At 41.0% G+C, this 15,400-nt stretch overlaps 1 protein-coding gene across 1 annotated transcript in view; it reads right to left on the bottom strand.

Moving 5' to 3' along the window:
• Positions 1 to 15,400, bottom strand: part of DPP6 (dipeptidyl peptidase like 6) — a 425,888-nt gene that overhangs the window by 90,698 nt on the left and 319,790 nt on the right. The window lies entirely within an intron of this gene.

The following is a 15,400-nucleotide window of genomic DNA, read 5'->3' as shown; positions in this document are numbered from 1 at the left end:
TGGGAAAGCAATTCCATCCTGAAGAAGAATATATAAATATAAAATTCTTATGAATCATAAAAATTTCAATCCAAGATTGTCAGGAAAGGAGCCTAACATAAGACTCTCAAATAAGCCTCCTGGTTTTTTTTAAAGCTAATGTCATGCGAGTCATTAGAGCTACTGCTATGAGAATGGTTTTGGGAATCAGGCTGTTCATGTAGGTGCTTAAGTGCTGATCAGCGAGCAAAATTTTAGCCAATCATTTAAAAATTATTGCTCCATGGCATCAGTCTTTATCATCTGGTTAAATGCATTTTTCTGTATTTTCCTGTCATCGATGACACAGATCCTGTCCCCTCCACACATCAAAGTGAACTGCATCCTGCTTAAAGTAATGCTCTTGTTTTTAAAATATTTTTAAACTCCATTCAGACTGCAAAGATGTACTGAACAGGGCATCAGAAAGTCATTTAGACTGAAAGACCAGCTGCTAATATAATTTACAGGTGGGTTTTTATACACTTGAAGATATTGGAACAAATGTTACGTATCTTTACCACGATACTAGAATGCAATTTCTCAAGTTACACTCATGAAAACATAGAGTTGGGAAAAATATTTGCTTTCACCTTCTGTTTCACATCCTATTATGGTATGTGTTTCACCTAAAGATGAGCTGGGAAGATTCCAGAAGAAAGTATAAATACTAATTTAATTTTGGCAGCAGTTATAGCGTGTTTGCCTAAAGGTAAAAAGTATGACTGAAACTGTAGCTTGCTTTTATTCCTTTTAGCCTGCACGGGTTTTTAAACTAAGAAAAGCTGCATCCAATTAATAGTTTCTGAAAGTAAAAAAATATGTCGTGGAAGATATTACAGTCTCTTTCTTACCTTGATTTTTAGTAAGCAGAGGAGCCAGATGAGGGGTGCCAAGTAAAGAATTTTATGTGTTCACTTGTCTGCGTATGGGAGGGTTACTGAAGCTTAAAGCTACATAAAGGCCAACAGCATCCTGGCTTGTGTCAGGAATAGTGTGGCCAGCAGGAGCAGGGAGGTGATTGTCCCCCTGTACTCGGTGCTGGAGAGGCCGCACCTTGAATATTGTGTTCAGTTTTGGGCCCCTCAGTACAAGAAGGACATTGAGGTGCTGGAGCGTGTTCAGAGAAGGGCAACAAGGCTGGTGAAGGGTCTGGAGCACAGGCCTTGTGAGGAGCGGCTGAGGGAACTGGGGTTGTTTAGTCTGGAGAAGAGGAGGCTGAGGGGAGACCTTATCGCTCTCTACAACTACCTGAAAGGAGGGTGTAGTGAGGTGGGTGTTGGTCTCTTCTCCCAAGTAACGAGCAATAGGTTGAGAGGAAACAGCCTCAAGGTGTGCCAGGAGAGGTTTAGATTGGTTATTAGGAAGAATTTCTCCACCAAAAGGGTTGTCAAGCACTGGAACAGGCTGCCCAGGGAAGTGGTTGAGTCCCCATCCCTGGAGGTATTTAAAAGACGTGTAGATGTGGCACTTAGGGACATGGTTTAGTGGTGGACTTGGCAGGTTTACAGTTGGACTCAACAATCTTAAGGGTCTTTTTGTCATGAATGCAGGTCTGTGAATCCTGCTGATTATGTCAATTCACTATGAATGAGTGACTTTACACAGTTTGATTTAGTAAAAGTTAGAATTTACTTGTAGTGAATTGCAGAATTTGATTATAGTATTTTTAATAGCACTCAATCATCAATGATTAATAAAGTGATTAGACAAAATTGATCAAACAGTGACTTAGTTACAGATTCGAAGATGGCAAGGTTCACTCTATTACTCTTACTACACAGAAGCGCATAAAAGAGAATTAAATCACAACAAGTTAAGATGATTCATAAAAGCATTGCATATATATGGAATAAAGGCAAAAAGGGGGGGGAGGGGTGAAAGGGGACCCTCCCGTTGAGTCACAAGGTTCAGACTAGACCCCCTTGCTTTCTAAACTCCTTCTCAGAGGGGAGCCTAAATGATTCTATGGTAAAAGTCAGGAAGAATAAAGAGAATAAGATAGTTTGGGCCCAAACAAATCCAAATCTTTGTGTCCAAGAGCTAAACGTGCTGGGGGTGCTTGGGTGGGGGCTCCTCTGTGACGGGCACACAATCAAGTGGTGCTGCTATTCAAGCGATGCAACCCTTCCCTTGACCAGCTTCTGCCAGCAAATGAAGGTTTTGCAATATTTTGGACTGTATTAAATTTTAAATTAATTTACAGGAAAAATAAAGAAGGTGGATTGACAACTTTTTCCTGCCCTTTGCTTTATGCAATATTTTCTGTCTTCATTGTTTTGTCTTTCAAAGCTTCATTGCACTAATCAGGCTGCGTGAGGTATCTGGTAGCTGCAATGGAAAAATAATACAGTGCTCTGACTTCAAACTGTCTCCCATATAATTCAGAGCCAAACTGCAGCACCTCATAGAGCATTTAAAAGTATCTTCCTAACTACAGTGCCTTGTGCCTTAGAAACATCAACCATAATCAAGATAAAAGATAACTGAAGCAGCACAAAGAAGATTTCTGAATCACTGAAATCAGAATTAACACATGGAACTCCTTGCCACTGGATGTAACAGAAGACAAGAACTTCACTCTCTTCCTGCTAGATGTTATAACAGGGTTCAAAAAAAGAAATACTTCTTAACAAAGATAACTGGAATGTCCTAGGGGGCTTAGGTAAAAAATTTTTTTTAAAAGAATTCACTTACTACCAGGGTAATAAAAATCAATGGGGATTTTGCTGTTGGCTTTGCATGGCTCAGGATGTCACCTGAAACTTTCAGCATAAGATAAAACCCCTTTAGCCTCAGGTATCAACACGCCACTAACTCATGTGCACTGGAAAGAAATCTCTACCTCTTTGCAACACAATTTGAAGCAATCAGTTCTAATACATTTGATATCCTTGTGTGACACAACTAATATTGGAGAAAAAATACTGACTGGTTGGACCACAAGCTTGAGACAGAAGGAGAACTTTAAGTCGAAGATTAAATATTTATCCAGTGAGATAAATTTATACAGTAAGATAAATATTTAAACTAACAACAAAGTAAACTTAATTCACTTAAAACATACAAGAGCCTTAGCAACACCGACTGATTTAAGGAGGATTCATTTAAAATGTTTTTGCAACTGCTTAAAGGCTTCTGAAGTAATGTTCTCTACCAAACTGACCCAGAGTGGTATTAATTAATTATGCTGCAGTAATTAAAATATTGTTACTTTTGAATGGATTAACTTATGGACCTTTTCAGGAATCTAATGAAAATAATCTCTTTAAGACCACTGCAAAAGTCACAGTGACCAACTATTTTAGGCAGATGAATACTACAACTCCTTTTCCAGTTGTTCAACTCATCTTCCTTCCAACCAAAGAGGTGAGTGAATTTCCTATGTCTTCACAGACAAAGAGAAAATAAATTCATATGAATTAATCTGCATTTTTACTGTTTTTGTTTACTTTTCAACTGTAGGGTGGCATTCTACGTGTATGTTCTTGTTACCCCATCATTTCTAACATGTATAACTTGTCAACTGAATGAGTGACATCACTCAAATTTAGCATGCCCAAACATGTTAATGCCTGGATGCTTATTACTTTAAATTATTAGCACATTATAGAAGTGTGAATCTTTCCTACATGTTAGAAGGCAGTCTTTCACACTGCAAGGTCAGCTCATAGACTTCAGCTACAAGAGAGTAGTTAACATGGAAGTTTGGCCATTTAACATGGAGAGCTTGGTCAACAAGGACTGGCCTTCATGTACAGAGAGGCACAAAGTCTTGCCTTGACACCTGTTTAAATTCCAAATCAGCCCAAAGTTCCTTGGAGTCTGAAAAAACAGTCACAAAATTGAAGACTCAGTGAGTGTGGAAATATAACTACAAAACAACTCCTCATCCAACAAAATGTACTTCATTGTTTTTTATTTTTAATGTTAAAGCCTTAATTTATTTTTTTTCCCCATGTAGAAGTCTTCTCTTTTGCTGGCAAACCAGTTTACCTGAGGCAGTATTCTGGCAGAGTAAATAACACACTCATTTTATAATTCTGTGCATCTCTCATAAATACTTATATTTATTTTGCAGAATCAGTAAAAAATATCTGTGTAAAGGTAATTATCCATGGACTTCACTGCTGTAGATGCTGCACAAATGCACAGAAAAGACAGTCCCTACCCCAACAGTGTATCATTTTAATAGACAGAGAAGTACTATTTTCCCTATTCAACATGTGAAATAGAGACAGGGACACTGAAGACAAGACTCAGTTGCCCAAACATAGGCACCTAGAGCCATTTTAAGCCCCTTCATGTGTCTAAAACATCTGGCAGATATGATACAGGACATCTGGGAAACCTTTGCTCTCACAGAGTAGCATCTAGAGGCCACATACTTTTAACACTATTCAGGTGAGGTGCTCTAGAAACCTATGTTTAAGCAGCCAAATCCTATTTTAAATGTCACATAGGAAGACTGGCGAAACCATGAGTCAAACCCAAGTTTGAGCTCTGTTCCAATACCTTAACCATAAAATTATCCTTACTGTAATTATTTCACATCAGGCAGACTATTATAAGCTTGTGAAGACTGGGAGAGAAGAGACCCAAAATGTGCATTGCCCTGCCATCAATGTAGTTCATACAAGTTAGGTATCTACCACTTCCACTGAGTACAAACAGTCAACAAACAGGCAATGTCAGATGTCTTCATCCACTCAAGCTCTGGTCCATTAGCTCTTTGAGGGTAATGGCAGCACAAACATGCATTTGAATTAGATCATCAGTAGACTAATAAGGGGAAAAAAAAATAAAATGCATGGTGAAAACAATCTTAGAGAAGAGACCATCCTCCCTCCCAGCCCTACTGATAAGCCACACTCTGGCTTCCTTGTGCACACTCTTCAAAGTCTCTGAAAGCCCTCTCCTCCTGCTGCAGGGCAGCACAGCCCCAAAACGAGGACTGCAGCATCTGTTCAATGACTATGGCCTCAGTGGTGTTGCTTATAGTCCTAACCATGTCCAAGTCCTTGGGTTCTTCTACCTAAAACCCAACCACATCACATTTCTTAAGCAACAGCCACCCATTTTACCATACAAGCCCTATCAGAATATTTCTGGGCAAATTAAGTTAATTATTTGAGGCAAATCCCGACTTCTGTAAGGTTAGGCAGTCCTTGAATGGTGCAGGACGACATCACTCTGGTATATAAATGGGGATTCAACTCCCTGAAATCAATCTACATGCAATTTAAGGTCCCTACCGACTTTCTGTCAATTATCTCTTCAAGCAAGAGTGCATGCAAACATTTGTATTTGGTTTACATGGCAAGGTTTTGGTAGCAGCAGGGGAAAGAGGGCTGCAGGAGTGGCTTCTGTCAGAAGACACCAGGAGCTGCCCCCATGTCGGACAGAGCCTGTTCCAGACGGTTCCAAGACAGACCCACTGCTGGTCAAAGCTGAGCCCATCAGCAACACTGGTAGTGCCTCTGTGACAATATATTTATAAAAGGTTAAAAAAGCTGTGCAACAGATGTAAGAGAGGAATGAGAAAATGTGAGAGAAACAGCCATGCAGATGCCAAGGTCAGTGAAGAAGGAGGGGGAGGAGGTGCTCCAGGCACCAGAGCAGAGTTCAGCATGGTGATGCAGGTTGTTCCCCTGCAGCCCATGGAGCTCCATCGTGGAGCAAATATCCACCCTGCAGCCCATGGAGGCCCCCATGCCAGAGCAGGTGGATGCACACTGAAGGAAGCTGCAGGCCATGGACAGCCTGAGCTGGAGCAGGTTCCTGGCAGGACCTGTGGCCTATGAAGTGGAATCCACACAGAAGCAGGATTTCTGGCAGGATCCATGGGGGACCCATGCTGGAGCAGTCCATTCCTGAAGGACAGCACCCTGTGGAAGGGACCCACTCTGGAGCAGTTCATGAAGAACTGCAGCCCCTAGGAAGGATTCATGTTGGAGAAGTTCATGAAGGACTGTCTCCCGTGAGAGGAACCCCACACTGGAGCAAAGAAAGAGCGTGAGGAGGAAGGAGTGGCAGAGATGAAGCGTTATGAACTGACTGCAACCCCCATTCCCTGTCCCCCTGCAGTGCTGGCAAGGAGGAGGTAGAGAAATCGGGAGTGAAGTTGAGCCTGGGAAGAAGGGAGGGGTGGCGGGAAGGGAAGGTGTTTAGTTTTGTTTTATTTCTCATTATCCCAGTCTGTTACAATTAACTGGCAATAAATTAAATTAATTTCCCCAAGTCGAGTCTGTTTTGCCCATGACAGTGACTGCTGAGTGGTCTCCCTGTCCTTATCTCGACCCATGAGCTTTTCATAGTATTTTGTCCCCCAGTCCCATTGAGGAGGGGGAGTGACAGAGTGGCTTGGTGGGCATCTGGTAGCCAGCCAAGGTCAACCCACCACAACAGTCCCACAGTTTAATCATGGACTTTTTAAAAACTTTTCAGTGTAAGATGCTTCCTTAAAAATTTTTAACTTCTATTCTTTTTTTTGGGGTGTCAATGATAGAAAAGTTTTGTGCTGAACTGTATATTAACTATCTACATATTTATATGGTGTTACACATCACATTAGTCTGAAAGCCTCAGAAAAATACAGATTTACCTTCCCAATATGTCCAGGAAGTAGAAAAGTATTACCTCTTTATTCATATGCTAAGTAACCAGTTGAGGTCTGTAACAGAGTCACAGCACGTAACTGGGGTTTGGAAATGTCGGATCACAAACACAAATAGTTTTGAGCATGATCAAGCTCTTCCTGGAAATGCACACAGAAAGACCTCTCCCTTCTCCCCTTCATTTCTAGTGCTCTCTAATTCCATCCAAATGTTTTGGAGATAGCCCTTCTCAAGCCAGTTTTGTTTTTCCACTGCTATATGAAACCTGGAAGCTGAGGACTGTGAAAATGAAAAACTGCAATGAGAGAAAGATTCCTTGCTGTTTTGTCCAAGTTAAAACTTGTCCTTACTACACAGAATTAGCATGCCCATCCTTGTCCATGCACCATCTTGAAGCAGATATGATAATTGTGTTTTCACTTTGGGATATGAAGGAAATCCAACAAGCATTGTACTGGAAAGGTCTTGGCATTTTGCAGTTATCATTCTTACATCAATTGCAGCAGAAAAATGTGTGATCAATTAAAAATCAGTTCTAAAGCTTGTTGCTGATTGACTATGCATTATTTAATGAATACTCTGCCTATTTCTTCTTTTAAACCTCATCAGATGATAACTTTGATGTTCAAATAAGCTTCCATTAATGCATTCTGTCATGAGTGTTGTTCTTAATGCATATGCCATGATTACGCCAACTCTTATCAGTTCTTCAAAAAGGGTAATAAAACCATAAACTGCTTCTCACCAGTGAGCTTACATAATAAGAGCTAGTATTTTAATTAGGCTTTTCTTATTGCCATTTAAATATAGCTTGATAGCAGGTGGGAAAAAAGAAGTAAGACAAAAAACTTCAAAATATTTTCATTCTCTCCATCAAATGGTTCATGTTCACAATTTAGGAAAGAGACAGATAACAATTATGATGGAGGAGTGAGATAAAGAATTTTTAAATCAACTTTTCTTCTATGCAAACCCAAAATGTCACTATTAAAACCAGTGATGAACCAATGAAACTCTTCCACACGATCAACACATTGCAGAGAATCACATCTTGATAAATTATTGACAGAAAAGGCTACAGTTTCAGTTTTTCATACCAGGGTTTATCTTTGCTTTAATTCAAAGAAAGAAGCTAACTCCTTACCAAGCCAAGGATTTAGAAGACATAGCAGTTTCTGAAGGTACGCAACCAATAGAAAAGGCTTGCTTTAATTCAACTTTACCCTGCCCAAAGATGGGCAAAGGTGGTGTTTAGACCAAAGTGAGAAATACATCAGTTTTAAAATCATTCTGCAGGAAGGCTTTCAGGACAGAGAAGCTGAAACCACCCCAGGGACCACTAAAACCAGAGAATACAGCAGTACAGATTGATGCATGTAGGAATTGTGATGATCCATAAACACTTCAAAACCAGTATTCATGACTTCTCATTGGAGATTGAAGGCTTGTACGCATCTCATATCAGTAGCATAGGAGATTAACTGCATGGAAATCAATGCAATGAAAGGAAATGTATTTGATTCTGCAAAAGAAAACCATCAGAGTTACTGTAAAAGACAAATGAAAAATCTGCTGCCTTCAGTGGCTTTGATTACATATCTAGGAAAGGAAGTGCAGAAGAGTCACCACATGTAAATTGTGCAAATCTCCTGATTTTAGCCATGTATCTTGGAAATTGCTAATATCCCTTCTAAAATAAACATTAAGCACTTCATTTTGCCTTCATTGCACGTGATCAACAAAGAGACTACAAACTCAGAAAGAATGGAAAAGCATTGCTTCGTGTCTTGAAATAAAGCAATATTCTCTATTTCTATGGACAGTGTCCAGGCCCCATTTAAGAGCTTCCGAGAGAGGACGTAGCTCTCCAGGTCTGGGGGTGACTTCTCTCTGGGGCTGGGGGAGATGATCACCTTGCCTGCAGGAGGTGGGCGTGGGTGGAGTAAGTAAAGGAGCAGTGGGAGAAGGTCGTAAGACTCTGCAACATCGGAGGTGTCAAAAAGGATGTTGAAGGATCTTCTCTGAGACCCTGCATGAAAGGAGGGGCAGGCAGAGTCTAAGCTGATTGAGCTGGTAAATGGAGACTTCTGTCTGGAAGCTGGTGACTTCAGGCACCGTGAGGAAGGGTCCTGCTCTGCTGACAGATCTGCCACTACAGACCAGGTTCAGTGCCTTGTTTCTGGGGCTGGGAGCTCTGTCCTGCCTGGGGAGGAGAGCTTTAAACCCGCAACAAGGAGGGAGATGATGGCCCACAGTCGGGCAAAGAAGTGGTAGACCAGGCTGGCAAGAAAAGGGAGATGTGGACAAGAGAGAATCTGGTGAACAGGGGTGAAGAAGGCCCACCTCAAACAATGCACAAAAATGAGGAGAAGCTGAGCACACAACTCCATGGGGAAAGCTTCCATACTTTTCCTGGGAAACCATCACATCTGGGTGCCTCTCTGGTGCCTGTACACTAATGCATGCAGTGTGGCGAATAAACAGGAGCAGTTAAGGTTTGTGTGCAGTTGTAGAGCTACAATCTCAACAGGATCACAGAGATGTGGTGGGACAGCTCATACGACTGCAGGGCTGTGATGGATGGATACAGACTCTTTAGGAAGGACAGGCCAGGATGCCGAGAAGGGGGAGTTTCCCTTTACATGGGAGAGCAGCAGAGATGCATGGAGGTCAGTGAGACATGAAGAGCCAGATGAGAGCTTATAGGTCAGGATTAGCAGGCAGACCAATGTGGATGGTGTTGTGGCGAGTGTCTGTGACCAGCTGGCTGGTCAGGAAGAAGTAGATGAGGCTTTCTTCATACAGCTGGAAGAAACCTCACATTCAAATGCCCTGGTCCTCATGGGGGACCTTAACCATTACCTGCTGGAGGAACAACAACCTGGGTACAAGCAACCCAGGAGGTCTGTGGCATTGATGACAACTTCCTGACACAGGTGATCAAGGAGCTGATGAAGGGAGATGCTCTGCTGGACCTCACACTTTCAAATAAGGAGAAACTGCAGAGGAAAGTGAAAGCTGGGGGCAGCCTCAGCTGCACACACCATGAGGTGATGAAGTCCAGGATAATGAGAGGAAAGATCACAGCAAAAAGTGTTAAGCCCTGGACTTCAGCAGAGCAGAATTTGGCCTGTTCAGGGACTTGCTTAGGAGAATCCCATGAGATACAGCCCTGGAGAGAAAAGAGGTCTAGGAAAGTTGTTGGATTTTCAGGTATCACCTCCTCCAAGCTTCAGAACAGTCCATCCTGATGTGTATGAAACAAAGCAAAGGAGACAGGAGGCATGCATGGATGAGCATGTTGCTCCTGACACAACTCAAACGTTACAAGGGAGTGTACGATAGGTAGGGACAGGTGACGTGGGAGGAATATAGAGACACTGTCTGATTGTGTATGGATGGGGTTTGGAAAACCAAAGCTCGTTTGGAGCTGAATTCAGTGAGGGACATGAAAGGCAGTAAGAATGGCTTCTATAGGTACATCGGCAGCAAAAGGAAGTCTAGGGAAAATACAGATCTGCTGCAAGTAATATTACTTAGCTATTAAGCATGTTCTATAAAGCCTATTATTGCAATTCCTTGTTAGGAACAGTTAAGGTTTTTCTAAGATTATCATTCTTACTAAATCATGTTTGTGGTGTGTCTACAGTATTCAGTAAAGTCTGGAGACCTTTTCTCCAAGAAATGTTAAAGCTCCCTTTGGAAGCAGAAGAGTTTGTAAGATCCTGTGGTTTTTAAGGTCTTTAGACACAATCCAAAATTGGCAAAACTGATACTCCAGATAAAGTCCCATGTAATGGGCTCTAGCAGTAATGACTGAATTCTGTGATCTGGAGACACATTCCAAAACTTTTTTCCTTTTAAATTGGGCACAGAAAAGATTTTTTTGTCTTGCTTCTGCCAGCTTAAGTCCTTAAGTGCATTAATATTCTTCTCAGGTTTCTACAAGCTTCTCTACATTTCTGACATTGCATCATCACAAACGCAGTGCATTTCCATTTGTATTCTGTGAGCAGCCTAGTCCACAACACTTGCAGGTTCTAATCACACCTAGAATCTGCCAGAGTCCAGCCAAATAAGCAATTATCATGATTCTGGAGATTTAAAAATATGTCAAGAAAAATATGCTGTCCTATTTTCTGTTCTTCAGGGAAGAAAAGAGGGTTTATTTCACCTCAACAAAGAGAACCATGTCTGCTTGGATTTCCTTGCCCTGGATTCTAATGGGGTTATTTTAATTTATAACTGCCTTGTTATATTAAAGAATGTATCAGTAAATGTACCGTTTAGTATGGAACTCTGATTCTGCTTTTAAGTTCTGCTTGATGGATTATCTTGTATTCTGTAACCTAATATCACTGATGGTTATGTAGGGCATCACTATAAATTAGATTATTTAATGTGAGATGATACAGTGTTTCATTTTAAATATTTTATTGTGTTATAGGATGAATATCTGCCTAAGGAGAGCACACAGATTACTTGTCAGCATAAAGAAACTGGCAACTGGGATTCAGGGTTCCTCGAGGTACACATCTGACCTCAGACAGTGAGCTATTCAGTGCAATATTCCTCAGTACAATGTTTAGTAATAGAAACCATCAACATCTATTCCAGCAGCTGAACAGTGGAGCTAACAGAATTGTTCCTGAAGCTTTCTCATGGTACTGATGAATGGCAGTTTCTGGGGAAGGTGAGACCACCACCACAAACGAAGGTGAGGACTCTGTAAGTCCACAGTCCCTTAGATGGCACTGCTTAGTCCTGCTTGCAGCATCCTAACAACTGGCACTTAAACATACACTCACCAATGACTGCTGCTATCTAAAGTAAAAGGTAACTATTTTCATGGCACAAAATAGCAGCTTTCCAAGAACAACACTTTTCATAAGCTCTTATTTCAATGGACATCATCAACAACCACGGTTTTGTAAGATGCCAGAAACCCTTATGCACAGACCTAAAGCAGATACTTCTAGCTGTTAGATCTCTGAAATGAAAAATGCCCTTAACAAAGGATACATGTTCAATATCCATAAAGCACAATTGAAATTAAAGGAATATCAGCATTTTAGGTCTCTGTAATAGGAGGGAATTATTTTCAGTGGAACTGACCCTACTGTAGTGTGTTGTATTGTTAGGAATTTTACACTCTGTGCAACTGCAGTAGCATATAACAAAATGTGGAACAGAAAAAGGAAGAGAATTCAGTACTTGCCATATAGTGCAAGTATAGATGTAAATCGCTCTGAGCTAGCAAGTCCATCAATGCATGCATTTCTTGTAGGCACATACTCAGTTTCCTTAATGCAGAGTGTGAATGTCCACAAGATTTAATATATTAATTCTGTAAGTCTGCTGTAAGGTAGGAATACATTGCCGTCTTCATGCTGTAACTTAACCAGAAAACAAAGTGACATATATGAAGTCACAGAGGAAGCCTATGGCAGTGTCTCACCTCCAGGGGAAATGCCTTAAACACTACATCAACCTACGTCTCTCACATTTGGATGTAAAAGCAATAACTTTTTTTCTGATTTATTGGTACAACTTCTATGGCAAATAATCAATTTCGGTTTTTTGCCTCTGAAATCTTTCACGCCCACAAAAAGAGCAACATCTTATTTACAGTAAAATCACCTATATCTTTTTTCAGTAACATTTATTGTAGCATCTTTAATTTTCTTAAGTATCTTGCTCTTTTGCCACTGATGAAAATGCAGCACCAAGAATGCTGAGATGGGAAGGGACACAACCATTCTCAGCAGAGCTCGTAACACTGTGCCAAAGCTTCCCTTTGGTGAACGAGGACCAAACACGCCAGGGCCACTGATGACAAAGGAAATGACAAGGATGTGCAAAAATAAAAGTAGGACACTATGACCACTGTAACTAAAGAGCAGAGCATCAAAGGAAAAACCAAACACAACACTTTTCCAGTGGAATTCTTTGAATAAAATGGGGGGAGAGGGGAAAGGAAACCCCCAAACAGATAACATGTCCCGGTATTCAGTGTATGTGTAACATGTTTTACGGGGGTTTCCTTAAAGAATTTGTATTCTGACACTGGAAAAGGGGATGAGGGGGAGACAGCACATCATTATTCTGAAACTCTTGCTTTTCCCAGAATGCAGGAACCATGTAAAAAGCTGTCCGAATATCTCCCACCATGCTTAAATAAGGCTTATATAGACATTAGGAAGGGGTGGGGGTGGGGGGAGGTTTCTTCCTTGCGACTAGCAAGGTAACCAAGCCAGAATAATTGCATACAGCAGACCACAGCTAAATATTGATTCAGATGTCATTTCAAAAAGAAAAGGTGAGAGAACAGCAGCTTGAAAATAATGATGTAAAAAATCTATGAAATAATGGTGGAGACAAATAGACCTACAGCAATTATACACACAGCAGTTCAAAAGCCCTGCTGGATTGGGAAAAGCAGCAGATGATTCAGTACCTCCTGTGAAAATGGCCCTCCTCACTTGATATCTATGCCGCCCTTCTGCCTGGAACTAAGCTGGCATGACAGGCACGAATTCAGGCAAGGAAAAACCTGCTAATTAGAGGAGTCACTCCAGTTTAGTTCCAGGTGTCATCACTTAACCAGCTTTTTGCATCTAGATATCCTAGTTAGCGAAACATTATGCTACAGCGTGAAAAAAAAAATTGCTAACAACAAATGAGATGGATAGGTTCTGGCACTGCGCAGCAGGATCTATCATTCAAATGTTTTAAATATGAATGAATTCCAATATTTCTCTCAATTGTATTGCACTTTTTAGACAGTAATATCTATGACAATAAGCTGCTTACCAGCGTTAGCATTCATTGTTTGAGGGCACCTGCAAACCTCTAACATGGTAGGGGCTGAAAGACTGACTTCTTCCTGGCATTTGCATTTCACTGAAATAGAGATTTCTTAACGCAGCTTGGGCACCTGCTGTGAAACGTAACTTCTATTACTTTAGAACCAATTATACACTTGATTGCTGCAGAATCTACAAGCATAAAAGGTAGTTCCTGCTCCAGAAGTTGCCACTGGAAAAGGTTTATTTGCTATCAGTGCAGGAGAAACCCATTTTGACCATTCTGCAGGGTTGCAGTAAGTGCAAGAGCATACAAAATTTCCAGCAACTATAAACCTCTTCCTGTATGTTTTTGGTACTTTAAAGAAACAGTGGAAACAGTAGAAGACTGACTGGCCAGGAGAACCTCAAAAAAATGTTTGTCTTTGCTGAGGAATAAATACTATGATCTATGAGGGAGATTTTTTTGAATTATAACTGCTGCCTCTAAAGTTGTGCAGAACTGCTTCCCCCAGCATCTGCTGTGTCACTGTTATCATTAGTATCTGTCAGGGCTGTTGCAGATTCTGATTTAAAAAAAAAGGAAAATAGCAGCACGGCAGAAGTTCTTCTGCTTTTGAAACTGGAGTTTAACAACGCCTGTGAACTGTACGTCCGTGCTGTCAGCGCAGGCAAATATTCACTTCACATTATGAGAGCAGTCCTACTGCTTGCTCCTTCCTTTTCACAATAGGGCCCATGTATATACCTAGCTTGTCCCTAAAGCAAATATTTTGAACCTGGATGTGCTCATTTGGGGATAACTTAGATAAAAGCCTCCTGAAAACTTCAGTTTTTTTGGATTCCTTGAGCATTTCAGCTACAGATAGGCATTAGACGGTCTCTTGCTCCTGAAGCACTCCCTGACTTCAGCCATGTTGCCAAGCAAACCAGCAAAGGAAACCTCTTCACACTGTGCTTATTTTTTTGATAAATAGAACAGTCCAAGCCTGTAAGCCACACAAATTTTATGAAAACTGAGTTCATGGTCATAGTAACTATTAACATTTGCATAGATACTATCGGGGTAAATATACAGTAACCTCATGTGAGCCCTCTGCACGTGGGCACAACCTTGTTCTAAAAGATGTAACATGATGAAACTGGTAAAATATTGCAATAAGATCAATTAACAGAAGCTTTTTTGTGGCAGAATTGAAACTCCAGAAGTGGGTAGCTGTTGAGTCATAAATGGCAAGATCAGAAAAAGAGAGGAAATCTAAGGAGTGAAGATTTTTACAAAGATAAGCATACACAGAACAGGGCAAAGATACAGCCTAACACTTTTTTGCAGTCCTATCGTGCCACCAACATCCTCATATTGCTAGAACGTATCACACAAACTGTTTGAGAATAATACAGCCTATTCACTGAAAACCACCAAGCACCATGCTGAAGGCCAGTGGGATGATGCCATTGAATGCTAAGGGGGACTTTGGGCTGTTGGGTGCACCATGGAAAGGATGGATTTTTTTCATAGACATTTTACAGTCATTTACAAGTGAATATATCACACTGCTATTCCAATTTAACAGTATTTTTCACTCATTCTACAAAGGCATAAATGATTGCTCGTGTCGTAGGACAAGTAAGAGGAATGAGCCCTTTAATACCAGCCACATTTAGGAAATGTGTTCCCTCTTGCACTAAAGTCAGTGGCTCTCTTTCTATTGACTCAGGAGCTCATACTGATCAGGGCCCAATTCTTCCAACAGCTTAGGAAGACTTAATTCGTTAAGACTTTGGCTGAGATCTGAGAAAGGTTGAAGCATTTTTTGGAGGTGCCAGAAGTGAGGGCTTTTTTGCATTCTGATCTCTGACAGATTTTCTCAGATCCAGTATCTGCCATTATTTATACAGCTCTGTTGGCATGTGTGGCATTCTGCAGGCTAGTAAGAAGTCAAGAACCATGCTTGGAGG

This window comes from Pelecanus crispus, chromosome 2, assembly GCF_030463565.1.
Source record: "Pelecanus crispus isolate bPelCri1 chromosome 2, bPelCri1.pri, whole genome shotgun sequence".
In the NCBI taxonomy this organism is placed as follows: Eukaryota; Metazoa; Chordata; class Aves; order Pelecaniformes; family Pelecanidae; genus Pelecanus; species Pelecanus crispus.
This window is presented reverse-complemented; position numbering and strand designations above follow the sequence as displayed.